This window comes from Pongo pygmaeus, chromosome 22, assembly GCF_028885625.2.
Source record: "Pongo pygmaeus isolate AG05252 chromosome 22, NHGRI_mPonPyg2-v2.0_pri, whole genome shotgun sequence".
Classification (NCBI taxonomy): domain Eukaryota; kingdom Metazoa; phylum Chordata; class Mammalia; order Primates; family Hominidae; genus Pongo; species Pongo pygmaeus.
In genome coordinates, this window is record NC_072395.2 from 44,451,504 (window position 1) to 44,466,218 (window position 14,715).

Sequence of the window (14,715 nt, forward strand, 5' to 3'; positions counted from 1 at the left end):
CTTTAATAGTCTTCTTCTCTGCTCTTAGAGATGAACAGATTGCTGTTTCTGTGTGTTGTTTTTCAGTTGAGCATCAGTTGAAGGAATTGCTTGGGTATACAGGGCCTCGTTGTATCAATAACATGTCCTTAAAACAGGATCAACTCAGAAAGTGAGATGCTCACACCATGAGAGAGATCTACAGACTCACAGCATGTGAACTCCAGAAGATTATGGGGTTTTGCAGCAGCCCCCTCCACTCAGGTAACTCCACGGAGGATGGTCCCAGGAACCCCTTCCCTGGGAGGGTTCCCTGGCCTCTGCTGCCTAGCAGGAGCTCCTTCTAGGGGAGGTTCTGCTCTGCAGCCCAGAGGCTGCATCTGCTATAAGAAAGTGTTTAACAGGCGGGGCACAGTGGCTCATGCCTGTAATCCCAGCACTTTGGGAGGCAGAGTTGGGCAGATCACCTGAGGTGAGGAGTTCGAGACCAGCCTAGCCAACATTGTGAAACCCCATCTCTAATAAAAATACAAAAATTAGCCAGTCATGGTGGCAGGTGCCTGTAGTCCCAGCTACTTGGGAGGCTGAGGTAGGAGAATCACTTGAACCTGGCAGGCAGAGGTTCCAGTGAGCCAAGATCGTGCCACTGTACTCCACCCTGGGCGACAGAGTGAGACTCCAGCTCAAAAAAAAAAAAAAAAAGGAAGCTCTCAGCAGACATCGTGCCCTTTGCCCTTTGGCTAATCATGTTTTAAAAATACCTTTTTCTTTTTTTAAAAAAAAAAAAAAAAGAAGAAGAAGAATTATCCTTGGGGACCTGGTCTGCAAACTCCACTTCTGTTCCCACTTCTAAAGGCGCAGCTGTTGTCCATGGAGAATTCCAAAGATGTGTCTTGATGACAATAATGGAAAGTAGTTGGTGTTTTTCTTCCTTCATTTGGATTTCAGTTTTGTATACTAAACAGAAGTAATTGCATTTGATGACAAAGGAAAAAGAATGAAATCAGCAAAGGGATCATTTGGGCTTTTTTTGGTTCAGTGATTCCTGTGGTAGCCGTTGTAGTGGTTAATTTTCTGTGTCAATTTGCCTAGGCAATGGTACCCAGTTGTTTGGTCAGGTACCGGTCCAGATGTTGTAAAGGTATAGGTATATTTTTTTTCTTGAGATAGAGTCTCACTGTATCACCCAGGCTGGAGTGCAATGGTGCAATCTCGGCTCACTACAACCTCTGCCTTCTGGGTTCTGCCTCCTGGGTTCAAGTGATTCTTGTGCCTCAGCCTCCCAAGTAGCTGGGACTACAGGTATGTGCCACCATGCCTGGCTAATTTTTTTTGTATTTTAAGTAGAGACGGAGTTTCACCATGTTGGCCAGACTGGTCTCGAACTCCTGGGCTCAAGTGTTCTGTCCACCTTGGCCTCCCGAAGTCCTGGGATTATAGGGGCAAGCCACCGTGCCTGGCCTGTAAAGGTAATTTTAAAACGTGATTAGCAGGATGTGGTGGCTCACACCTGTAATCCCAGCACTTTAGAAGGCCCAGGCAGGAGGTTGGCTTGAGGCCAGGAATTTGATACCAACCTGGCAAGATGGTGAGTCTCTACAAAAAAATATACAAAAATTAGCCAGGTGTGGTGGTGTGTGCCTGTGGCCCCAGTTACTCGGGAAGCTGACGTGGGAGTATGGCTTGAACCCAGGAGTTTGAAGCTGCAGTGAGCCATGTATGTGCTACTGCATGCCAGGCTGGGCGACAGAGTGAGACCCTGACTCACAAAAAAATGTGATTAATATTTCAATATATGTAGTATACTCTGAGTAAAGAAAATTACCCTCCATAATGTGGGTATGCCGTATCTATCAGTTGAACACCTTAAGGGAAAAGACTGATGTCCCCTGAAGAGGAGGGAATTCTGTCTCCAGCCTACCTTGGGACTGAAGGCTGCAATATCAACTTTTTCCTGGCCTGCGCTGCAGATTTAGGACTTGCAGCCCTTACAATTTTTTCTTTTTCTTTAATTTTTTTTTGAGACGGAGTCCTGCTCTGTCGCCCAGGCTGGAGTGCAGTGGCACGATCTTGGCTCACTGCAACCTCTGCCTCCCAGGTTCAAGCGATTCTCCTGCCTCAGCCTCCCAAGTAGCTGGGATTACAGGTGCCCTCCATCACACCCGGCTAATTTTGTATTTTTAGTAGAGACGGGGTTTCACCATATTGACTAGGCCCGTCTTGAACTCCTGACCTCAGGTGATCCCGCCCACCTCGGCCTCCCAAAGTGCTGGGACTACAGGTGTGAGCCTGCAGCCCATACAATTACATGAGCCAGTTCCTTAAAACAATCTCTGTCTCACACACATGCGCCCGCCACACATGTACACACACACGCCTGCATGTACGCACGTACAGTACACACAACTATTTCTGTAGAGAACTCTACCTAGAACAGCCATTTTGCTGGCTGAAAACAGCAGTCTGCTTTCTCAGGAACTTAGTTATTACTATTATTTGAGACAGGGTCTCACTCTGTCACCCAGGCTGGAGTGCAGTGACGTGATCATAGCTCACTGCAGCCTCTACCTCCTGGGCTCAAGTAATTCTCCCATCTCATCCTCCCAAGTAACTGGGACTAAAGGTACATGTTACCACGCCCAGCTAGTTTTTAAATTTTTTTGTAGAGACAGGGTCTTGCTGTGGTGTCAGGCTGGTCTTGAACTCCTGGGCTCAAGTGATCATCCTGCCTTGGTCTCCCAAAACACTGGGATTACAGTCGTGAGCCACTTTGCCCGACCAGGAACTTGGTTTTAAAGAATATATGCATGTAAGGCTGGAATTTAGTATTGCCAAAATTACTCTTACGAATCTTTGGTTCTCAATAAGATCTGGTGTATGGAGCCATCTTTACACAATATGTTGTTGGGTGGCATATCAACTCAAAAATAGTCCTTTTCCCTGCTCTTAGAGATGAACAGATTGCTGTTTCTGTTTGTTTTCAGTTGAGCATCAGTTGAAGAAATTGCTTGGTTATGCAGGGCCTTGTTGTATCAAAAATATGTACTTACAATAGCAGAATGAACTCACAAGGTGAGATACTCACACCATGAGTGGTACGTACAGACTGACAGTGTGCGAAGGAATTTTGGATTCAAATCTCTAGTCTTCCTCCTACTACAGGGCATAAAATTGTTGATAGGAATAGCAGACAAAATCTCTTTTATGATGTAAACTCATATTCTCTCCATCTCTCTGCCTCTGCCCTCAACATGCATATATATAGTTGATTTAAGTTATATGTAAATGTAAACTGAATGCAACTCTCCTGTCCAGTAAGAATGAGGGCCTGGCTTACCGTCAGATTTCACTAAACACATTTCTGGACTATGGTGTGCATTAAGAGGTCTCTTCATAACCATCCCCAAAGGAGTCTTCAGTCATTTGAGTTTGCATAGCAATGCGAAAGAGACCACTCTCTCCTTTTTTTTTTTTTTTGAGATGGAGTTTTGCTCTGGTTGCCCAGGCTGGAGTGCAATGGTATGATCTTGGCTCACTGCAACCTCCGCCTCCCAGGTTCAAGCACTTCTCCTGCCTCAGCCTCCCAAGTAGCTGAGATTACAGGTGCCCACCACCACGCTTGGCTACTTTTTGTATTTTTAGTAGAGATGGGGTTTCACCATGTTGACCAGGCTGGTCTTGAACTCCTGACCTCATGTGAGGAGGCCTCAGCCTCCCAAAGTGCTGGGATTATAGGTGTGAGCCACCATGCCTGGCCCTCAGACATCGAATTTAACTCTTGTGAATATTATTTATGATACGACACTGTGGTAGGAGCTGCTAAGATGGCCCTCAGTGATCCTTGCCTCCTTATGTGAAAAAGGGGTTTATGCCTCAATGTGTCCCCCCCAGTAATGGCTGACCATTGTGGTGAATAGAATTCTGGGAAAATGATGGTGTGGGGCTGATATGGTTCAGCTCTGTGTCCCCACCCAAATCTCATCTCAAATTGTAATCCCCATATGTCAAAGGAGGGACTGGATGGGAGGTGATTGCATCATGGGGGCAGGTTCCCTCATCCTGTTCTCATGATAGTGAGTGGCTTCTCATGAGATCTGATGCTTTTAGAAGTGTTTGGCAGTTCCTCCTTCACTATTTCTCTTTTCCTGCCACCTTGTGAAGAAGACACTTGTTTCTCCTTTGCCTTCCGCCATGATTGTAAGTTTCCTGAGGCCTCCCCAGCCATGCAGCCATGCAACCTCTTTCCTTTATAAATTACCCAGTCTCAAGTATTTCTTTATAGCAGTGTGAAAATGGACTAATACAGACAGTGGCTTCCAGGGCTAAGTCATCAAAGACATTGTGGCTTCTGTCTTGCTCTCTTGGATTACTCATTTTGAGGCAAGCTAGCTGCCATGTTGCAAGGCCACTCAGTGCACCTTCTGAGAGGCTCATGCAGAGAGGATCTGAGGCCTCCCATCAACAGCTAGCACCAACATACCAGCCATGTGGGGGGACCATCCTGGAAGCGCATGCTGCAGCCCCAGTCCAACATTCAAATGACCGCAGCCCACTTCAGCCAATATCTGACTACAACTTTATGAGAAAATTTGAAACAGAATTGCCCAGCCAACCCACGCTTGATATTCTGAGCCACTGAAATCATGACAGAAAACAAGTGATGATTGTTATTATAAATCACTATAAATGGAGTAATTTGTTAGCAGCAATAACTAATTAATATAGAAACATTATCTTTTTAAATTTTTAATTTATTTATTTATGTTATTTTATTTTTTGAGACTGACTCTTGCTCTGTCACCCAGGCTGGAGTACAGTGGTGCAATCTCAGCTCACTGCAACCTCCGCCTCCCAGGTTCAAATGATTCTCCTGCCTCAGCCTCCTACCTGGCTGGGATTACAGGTGCCCACCATCACACCTGACTAATTGTTTTTGTATTTTTAGTAGAGACGGTGTTTCACCATGTTGGCCAGGCTAGTCTCGAACTCCAGGCTGGAGTGCAGTCATACAATCATAGCTCACTGCCGCCTCCACCACCTAGGCTCAAGCGATCCTCCAGCCTCAGCCTCCCAAGTATCTGGGACAGCAGATGCACACCACCATGCCCAGCTAATTTGATATGAGTTTGACTATTTTAGTTACCACATGTAAGTGCAATCATGCAGTATTTGTCCTTTTGTGACTGGCTTATGTCACTAAGCATAATGTCCTCAAGCTTCATCCATATTGTAGTGAAACGGCGTTATTTGTCTGGGGTAAATATCCAAGGTTCGTTGTTTCACAACCATGGAAAACTAAGATGCAGACACACAAGAATGAGGTTCAGAGCGGAAGATTAATAGGTGAAAGAGAAGAGCTCGCTGCAGCAGAGAGGGGTCCCGAAAAAATGGGTTGCTGCTTCTGCGAATGTAAGGGGTTTTATAAATGAGCTTGAGGAGGCGCTGTCTGATTTACATAGGGCATGAAAGATTGGTTGGACCAGGTGTGCCCTTTGCATAGGGTGCAAAAACCTGGCTGCCTCCACCCTAATCTTTTATTATGCAGATATGTTCTCTGGCCGGCGCCATGTTGCCTGTTTCTTTACTGTACACGTGGTGATAAAGAAAAGGGAAGATGGGGCGTCCATGTTGAACATACCTGGCCCCCAGGTAGCCCTCTTCTATTGGCAGAGCTGCCGGCACTCACCTGTGCAAGCTTCCAGCTTGCTTATCTATGTCTGCAGCTTGATTTTTCAGGTTGCTCCTTGTTAGAAATGATTTGGGGGCTGCTTTTGTTAAAAGGGAAATTCCGCTGAGGACTGTTTTATGTTTTACCCACTATCTGCCTAAATAATTTCTTTCTTTTTTTTTTTTTTTTTTTGAGACGGAGTCTCGTTCTGTCACCAGGCTGGAGTGCAGTGGCACAATCCTGGCTCACTGCAACCTCCGCCTCCCAGGTTCAAGTGATTCTCCTGCCTCAGCCTCCCAAGTAGCTGGGACTACAGGCGCGTGCCACCACGTCCAGCTAATATTTGTATTTTTAGTAGAGACAGGGTTCCACCATGTTGGCCATGATGGTCTTGATCTCCTGACCTCGTGATCCACCTGCCTCAGCCTCCCAAAGTGCTGGGATTACAGGCGTGAGCCACCACGCCCGGCCCAGTTCTTCAGGTTTTTTTTTAGACAGGGTCTCACTCTGTTGCCCAGGCTGGAGTGCAGTGATGTGATCTCAGCTCATTGCAACCTCTGCCTCCCAGGTTCAAGTGATTTTCCTGCTTCAGCCCCCCAGATAGCTGGAATTACAGGCACCCGCCACCATGCCTGGTCAATTTTTGTGTTTTTGGTAGAGACGGTGTTTCACCATGTTGGGCAGGCTAGTCTTGAACTCCTTACCTCAGGTGATCCGCCCACCTTGGCCTCCCAAAGTGCTGGGATTAAAGGTGTGAGCCACTGCACCCAGCTCCGTTCCTCTACATTTGTTAGTGAGCATTTTACTTTCTCTGATAGTGAAAGACCTTTCCTTTTTCTTCCTACTTATTTGTTCTTTGGTGTCACTCTGATTCATGGATTCTTTTTTTAATCAAATGTAATATTATACCGATAGTCATTCTGATGAACTTTGGGGTTTTTTTTTTTAACCTAACAATATATTCTGGATATCACTCTGTGTCAGTTCATAGAGATCTTCATTGTTGCTTTTTACAGTGACATGGTATTCCATTGTGTAGACATACCATAATTTATTCAAACAATTTCTTATGTATGGACATTGAGGTTGTTTTTAATATTTTGCAATTACAAATTATGCTTGAATAAATAGCCTTGTACACAAGCACATATATATGTATAAAAATATATATGTAGGCCAGGTGTGGTGGCTCACACCTGTAATCCCAGCATTTTCGGAGGTCAAGATGGGCAGATCATGAGGTCAGGAGATCGAGACCATCCTGGTTAACATGGTGAAACCCCGTCTCTACTAAAAATACAAAAAATTGGCCGGGCGTGGTGGCTCACACCGGTAATCCCAGCACTTTGGGAGGCTGAGGTGGGTGGATCACGAGGTCAGGAGATCGAGACCAGCCTGGCTAACACGGTGAAACCTGTCTCTACTAAAAATACAAAAAATTAGCTGGGCCTGGTGGCACGTGCCTGTAGTCCCAGCTACTCGGGAGGCTGAGGCAGGAGAATCGCTTGAACCTGGGAGGCAGAAGTTGCAGTGAGCCAAGATCACGCCACTGCAATCCAGCCTGGGCAACAAAGCAAGACTCCATCTCAAAGAAAAAAAAAAAAAAATATATATATATATATATATATATATATATAAAATTGTTAGCGGTCATTCAGGAATTCAGGATAAGTACCCAGAAGTGAGATTTCCGCATCAGAGAGTAAATGCCGTGTAATTTTGTTGAATATTGCTCAGTTCCCCTCGACGGGATTGCACCATTGTGTGAATCCCACAGCCTCACCGCATAGTGGTTTGTAAAGATTTTGAGTTTTTGCCATTCTGATGGGCAATAGGTGCATTGCAATTTACATTTCTGTTTATATTATTATGTAACTAGAGCTTGCATTCACCCACTATGTGAGTGGTTCCTAAGACTTTAATTTTGAGAAATGGCTTCTACTCGGGCTCCAGGTTCTTATTCTTCAGCCCCGACCCCTCTTTCCTCCCTCTAGACACTTCCCTCCATCTAAACCGCCACAGCAGCCTCCTTCAGCACACAGATAACATCCTCCTCACTGAGTGGGCAGGAAAGGAGGTTCAAAGAATGAAGTCGTTTACCCAGCCAGTAAGTGGAGAATCCAGGACTAGAGACCATCTGTTCATTTTTGTTTGTTTGCATTTTTTTCTTTTTTTCCTTTCTTTTCTTTATTCTTTCTTTCTTTTTTGTTTCCTTCCTTCCTTCTTTTTCTTCCTTCCTTCCTTCTTTTTTTCTTTCTTTTTTCTTTCTTTTTCTTTTCTTCCTCTCTTCTTTATTCTTTCTTGTTGTTGTTTTTGTTGAGACCATGTGCTCAGATTCCTAGCACATGACCATAAAGTTAAGAAAGAGTCCCCAAGACCACTTTCCCCTCTGATACCAATTTAAAGTTTAGGGGTCCCCACACCACCTTCAAGTTCAATAATCCACTTGGTGGACTCGCAGAACTTACTGAAAGCTATTATACTTACACTTACAGTTTATCATAGCAAAAGGACACAGATTAACAACAGCCAAGGGAAGAGACACATAGGGCAGTGTCCAGGAGAGCTTCCAGCAGTCCTCTCCCAGTGGAGTAATGGACTCCTTCTGGAAACTATATGCACGGACTATATACATGGAGTATTGCCAACCAAGGAAACTCACCAGGCTGTTGGTGTCCAGAGTGTATAGTAGGGCTTGGTCTTGTGGACATGGCTGGCTTGACCTTAGTCTATTCCTTCAGGGGTCAAGCTGATATGGTGTGGCCAAATCTCCCACCATAAATCACATTGGTCTAACATGTTGTGTCTGTTTGGCATGGCCCATGGCCTCCAGGTAAACACAGTGCTATTATCAAGCAGGACGATCTAAGGGCTTAGAGATCACCTCCTAAGAGCCAAGAGCAAAGCCCAGATCTCACTTCAAGTAAGCTTAAAATTCTTTACTACACAACACCCTTTCCTTGTTACAGGAAAGTGGGGGTGCCCTGCTGGCCCTCACAGAGGAAGAGCTCATAACTCATAACCCACAAAACTGTAACGAAGGGCAATCCCATCCGACTGAAAAACAGGACTGGAAACAGGCCCTGAACATTCCAGAAGGAAAGAGAGGGGCACAGGGGAGCGTGTAAGTGGATTTAATGACGGCTAGTCTACAAGAAAAAGTGCAATCGATTCAGGTTATTGAAAATTCACCCCCAATATTTTCCTCTACTCATCAAATGTGGAAGAAAGGGGCTCATTGGAGCTTGCTCATGGCCCGCATCAGGGCCAGCCGGCCTGTCTTGTTCTCTGATTATAACATCGAGGACCCCTAGGTGGCGCTGATTTCCAGCTTGGGTGGCAAATAGTTAACAACAACAAAAAAGGAATCTGAAAGTTCAACAAACCTCTTTTTTTTTTTCCAAACTTTTTTGTTTTTGATTAAGCACATTCCACAGTACAAAGCTGTCATGAATAATATCTGTACAATTGAACAGTTTCAATAGCTGTTCAGACATAAATTTATTTCAAACAGATAATTGGCAAACATAATTAACTACAAGTTAAGACTATCCCAGTGCTTTAAAACATTAATATAGCAGTAATTTACATTTGCTCAATTATGGTTAGCAAAATAAAGTCCAGAGTATGGCTGGGAATTTACTATTATAATCCCAGAAAGTCAAAATTCCTTGGGTGCCAAAGTCCCTTGCTATAATTTAGTAGGAACAATTCAAAGGTTGTGTACATATTGAAAGGCCATGATCTCCCAAGGAACAAGGGGGACTTCTATTTTAAACATGCAAAAAAACAAAAAATCTATTCATTCATTCCGAATTGCCTCCTCCTCTGTCCCTACCTTCCCCCTGGGCTTTCCTGACCAGTTTGATATTGAAGTTGAAGGATGAAAAGTGGTCAAAGCTAAATCACTTTCACAACCACCGTCAAGCTTACAACATCCACCTTATGAATGGAGGTTTATTGTTTACGCTTTGAGATTCAACTTCTCAAAAACATAAATTAATTTAGTAACATGGGAAGAAAGGATTTTTTTTAAGAAAAACTAAAAAAGCAAAGCCAACTCGATAAACAAATCACATACACACACATTGATCCCCACACCGTTCTCAATGCAAAGGACAAATCGGAGCCCAGGAATCTTCCCTTTAGTAGTAGAGCGCGCTTCCACGGGAAGAGGTTTAATTTATAGGAGGCTGTTTATTGGTCCTTTAAGATGCTATTGATAGCCGGGTGCGGTGGCTCACACCTGTAATCCCAGCACTTTGGGAGCCCGAGGCAGGCGGATCACAAGGTCAGGAGTTCGAGACCAGTTTGGTCAATATAGTGAAACCCCGTCTCTACTAAAAATACAAAAATTAGCCGGGTGTGGTGGCACGTGCCTGTAGTCCCAGCTACTTGGGAGGCTGAGGCAGGAGAATCACTTGAACCTGGAGGCAAGGAGGTTGCAGCGATCCGAGATTGTGCCACTGCACTCCAGCCCGGGCTACAAAGCGAGACTCTGTCTCAAAAAAAAAAAAAAGTTATTGACATTCCTTGATCTTTGGAAACAATGGCAAAGGGCAAATCAAACCTAATATTGAATAAGGGAGAAGGAGTGCCAATTGGATGCCAATGTCCTTTCCATGCATTATCAGGGTGACAGTGCCAGATGCCAACGTCCTTTCCATGCACCGTCAGGGTGACAGTGCCATTTACACATTTGGGCTGTGTACTCGGGAGTACTCGGGAGCTTTGAGAACCTGCTGAGGCCGCAGCAGCAGGTGACACCAGAGATGACTGGGGTGGGATTCATGGGCTTGAGGCTTTACACCACTTAGGAGTGCCCTCCCCTCAGCATGGGCCTCTGAACCAGCCTGACCTGACCTGCAGGCTCCAACACACCAGCGGGCCCTGCCAGAACCTTGGCAAGGACAGGATGCATGAATTCCAGAGCCAGGACAGCCCGTCAATAGGGCCTTATTATTTCCCCTTCCCAGGGCCACAACTGCACAGAACAATGATTTTTGACAGTGAAGCCAAATGAATACTATGGGAAGTGACCACTAGTACTCAGGAGTACTTATGAGAAAAAGAATAAGAACAAAAATGTTTAAGGTACCTCTCTATTGTATAATATATACTGCACAACAAATAAAACATTCATGTTCAACTTTAGAAATTACATTTTAAAACAAGATTCTCATTAAAAACACACACAAACCACACACACAATGACAACAAAATAAAAACACTGTAGGAATACTGCAGGAAGGGTTCCAGGTAATCCACATCAACCCTGGTATCAAGTTATTGAGTCCAGTCCATGGCTAAGTGCGAACACACTCTGTATTAGTGTCTCAAGTGCAGGGGGCCCTGACCCCAGCAACTTTGAAGTTAAACTGTTACGTACATTATACCTACATGCCAATACAGTATTTTAAATTAGGAGGCAAGCACACATATAAAGATGTTACTCTACCAAATATCAGGAGATGGTTGCGGGACAGAGAACAGTTAATAAAAGGGCTAACCCCCATGGCACGTGTATACCTATGTAACAAAACTGCGCGTTCTGCACATGTACTCCAGAACTTAAAATATAATTTAAAAAATTAAAAATAAAATAAAATAAAAGAGCTATGTTGGGAGATAATAACTGACTTATAGTTCCTTTTTTTTTTTTTTTTTTTGAGACGGAGTCTCGCTCTGTCGCCCAGGCTGGAGTGCAGTGGTGCAATCTTGACTCACTACAACCTCTGCCTCCAGGGTTCTGGCCGTTCTCCTGCCTCAGCCTCCCAAGTAGCTGGGACTAGAGGCGCCCACCACCATACCCGGCTAATTTTTTGTATTTTTAGTAGAGACGGGGTTTCACCGTGTTAGCCAGGATGGTCTCAATCTCCTGACCTCGTGATCCGCCCGCCTTGGCCTCCCAAAGTGCTGGGATTACAGGGGTGAGCCACTGCGCCCGGCCAACTGACTTACAGTTCTTTAAATTAAAAGAAATTGGTACAGAAAGGAAGTATAATCCAAAAAATATTACTAAAACAACCCAGAGAGATTTTTCCATCGTCCAACATGTTCCTAATACAGCAAGTGAAAATTCATAATGACTTGGATGGTCAAAAGGAGAATGTTAACTTTTGAAAATGAAAGCCGTGGACATTCTGAGTAGGTGTTTGGCACCCAAAATTTCACTGAAGAAGAATGCTGTTTCTTAATATCAAACCAAAGTGCAAAGCAATATAAATTAGAGGCCAAGACTTCTCTTGGCAGTCAATTTACTTCTGTAAAACAGATTCTATGTTCCTTTTCTATGAACAGTTTACATTTGAAACATTAGAGTTTTTCACTGATGAGGGAAGGAAATGGGCTTCTGTGCTACTTTCAAGTCGGTGAAGCTAAGGTCTCCTTCTCAAAGTAGAGCCGGAATCAGAGGTGAGAAGTATCGGGACTTGAAGAGTTAGGCTGCTTTGCATCCACCCAGCGTCTAGAACCAATTCCAGCTTCATAACTCAGCTGTGAACGAACTCCCTTAGGCATTGGTGGCCAAGTAGCCAGTAGTTCAAGACTAGAAAACCCAGAAACGGGTGAAAGTGCAGACTGTTATCTAGAGATGTAAGTGTATGTTCTGGAGGGGGAATGGGTCTCATTCTGGGCACTGGGAGGCATATTTAAGAAATCCCAAATCAAAATAGTGTCATCATGGGAGCTGCTGATGATTTGAAACTCATCAAACTGTAGCCAAAACACATGTCCAGAATGTTCCACCAATGTGTGCAAACACAATGTGCGTGCTGGGGCTCGAGGGTCAAGAGCGGCTTGCAAGTCCTAAACTTTAATTTTCCCATTATAGGTCCCACTGACCATCCTCTTGTTATCAAACTGGATGCATCAGACCAATTCTTCATGTCCCTCTAGGACTCTTAAACAGGAGCCACATTCAATATCCAAGAGCCTAATGGTATTATCTGATGATCCACTAACAACCAGCCCATCCCTGTACTAGAGACAAGACTCGCTTGTGCCCATTGAGAGTACAAACAAATTCACAGGTGCTCATGCTCCAGACTTTGATGGTCCTGTCACCAGAGGCAGACACGATGTATTTCTCGTCAAAGTCTACTACGTTGACAGCAGCTCAGTGGCCAACCAGGACACCACGTAAAGTGATATCGGTCGCAGAAGCCATGTCCCACACAGCAATGGAGCAGTCCTTGGAACAGGTCACCATCAGTCCACTGCTGAAGCGTAAGTGCAGTACATCCTCATTGTGGTGGATTAATGTGTTAAGAACTTCACCCGTGTTCACTTCCCACACTCTCACCGTAGAATCTGAAGAGCCAGTTACAATGACACGCTCATCCTACTGCAGACAGAGGACAGAGCCTGTGTGGCCGTTAACACTTTCAAACATTCCAGGCTGGTTTTATCCCAAATCTTAATATAATTATCTTGTAGGCCACTGATAATTTTTTCATCATCGTACTGTAAACCATAGACACCTTTACTATTTTCAGAGCGGTACTGAATCCTCTGCAAGCTGTGTCAGCCACACCGCTAGGTGGATTCTATAGTCTCTATATCCTGGATAATCTTTGGGTATAATGACCTGTAAAATGAATTTGGAGGGCTAGTTGTGGGTCTGTTTTGAAACAGGTACTGATCCCACCCTCTTCCTTCTGAAAGTCCTTTCCATAGGGGATCAGTGTGTACCATTCGTTCAATCAGCTTCTTCCAAAGCATTGGTTCTGAGATCACTCCCTGCCATTCTTTACATACCAGCTCTGCTGCACACAGAGACCTGGCATCCAGGTACGAAAGAGTGTTTTCTGCTATGTGATTTAAGCCTTGCTCGAGTAAAGCAGTAATAAAGTCCTGCTGCAACATGGGCTTCAGGTAAGAGTTAATACGTCCATGCTGATAATGACACATTTGTGAAATAAGATGTCCCACAAATTCCAATTGATCTGATTCAGACCACTGGTTAAAATATTGAATATACAAGTCTTTTTCTTTTTGATAGTTTCCTTCTGATGGCCTCTTTCTGGAGATGATCACAAATGATGTTCCATTACTTATCTGCCAAGGAGTATTTTCCTTTGGGGACTTATCTTCATCTTGATCTTCCATAACGGAAGTGTTAGTTCCATATGGCTGGGGAGGCCTCATAATCATGGCAGAAGGCAAGGAGGAGCAGGTCACATCTTACGTGCAATGGCAACAAGCAAAGAGAGAGAAGCTTGTATAGGGAAACTCTCCTTTTTTAAAAACATCGGATCTCAACCAGGTACAGTGGCTCACACCTGTAACCCCAGCACTTTGGGAGGCTGAGGCAGGTGGATCCCGACCTAAGGTCAGGAGTTTGAGACCAGCCTAACCAACATGGTGAAACCCCGTCTCTACTAAAAATACAAAATTAGCCAGGTGTGGTGGTGCATGTCTGTAATCCCAGCTACACGGGAGGCTGAGGCAGGAGAATGACTTGAACCTGGGAGGCAGAGGTTGCAGTGAGCCGAGATCGTGCCGTTGCACTCCAGCCTTCAACAAACCTCTTCTATCAAATTACATTTCTCAGTGAGGTAAGATTACAATAAGAATTGACTTTCAATTTGTGCAGTTGGTGTAAGTTCACCTCTTGATTCACTTTGTAAATCTTTGCCACGGGACTGCTGTGGTGGTTGGAAAGATACTCCAGTGCCAATAGGACAAAGTTCAACAGGGATGGGGCCAACGTGTGCTATTTAGGGAGGGAGGAGGGGAGAGGAAGACAAATATGGGCAGAGGGTAGCACAGAAGAAATAGGCATTTTTCCACAAGGGCAGGGCTTCCTACAAAACTGAGTTTAGCCTGCAGGGATGCTTGAGTGAGGCCCCCCCCTGTGGTGCAGCGGGAGAATGGGGCAGTGGGAAGGTGGAGGGTGCAGGGGCGAGGTGGGGAGAGAGGGCTAGGGAGTTGGGATTGAGGAAAGAAAGCTTTTTCTGCTTTGTCCCCTGCTGCCTTCTCTACACTGAATGGGCTGTCTTCAACAAGGAAGGGAGATATTTCTCTTCGCTCTAGTTTCCCTCCCCACCCCATCTGTCTTTTTCAGG

The 14,715-nt window shown here is 44.8% G+C and overlaps 1 pseudogene; it reads right to left on the reverse strand.

Moving 5' to 3' along the window:
- Positions 1–12,059: 12,059 nt before the first annotated feature.
- LOC129022377 (F-box/WD repeat-containing protein 11-like) lies at positions 12,060–13,762 on the reverse strand (annotated as a pseudogene).
- Positions 13,763–14,715: the final 953 nt, after the last annotated feature.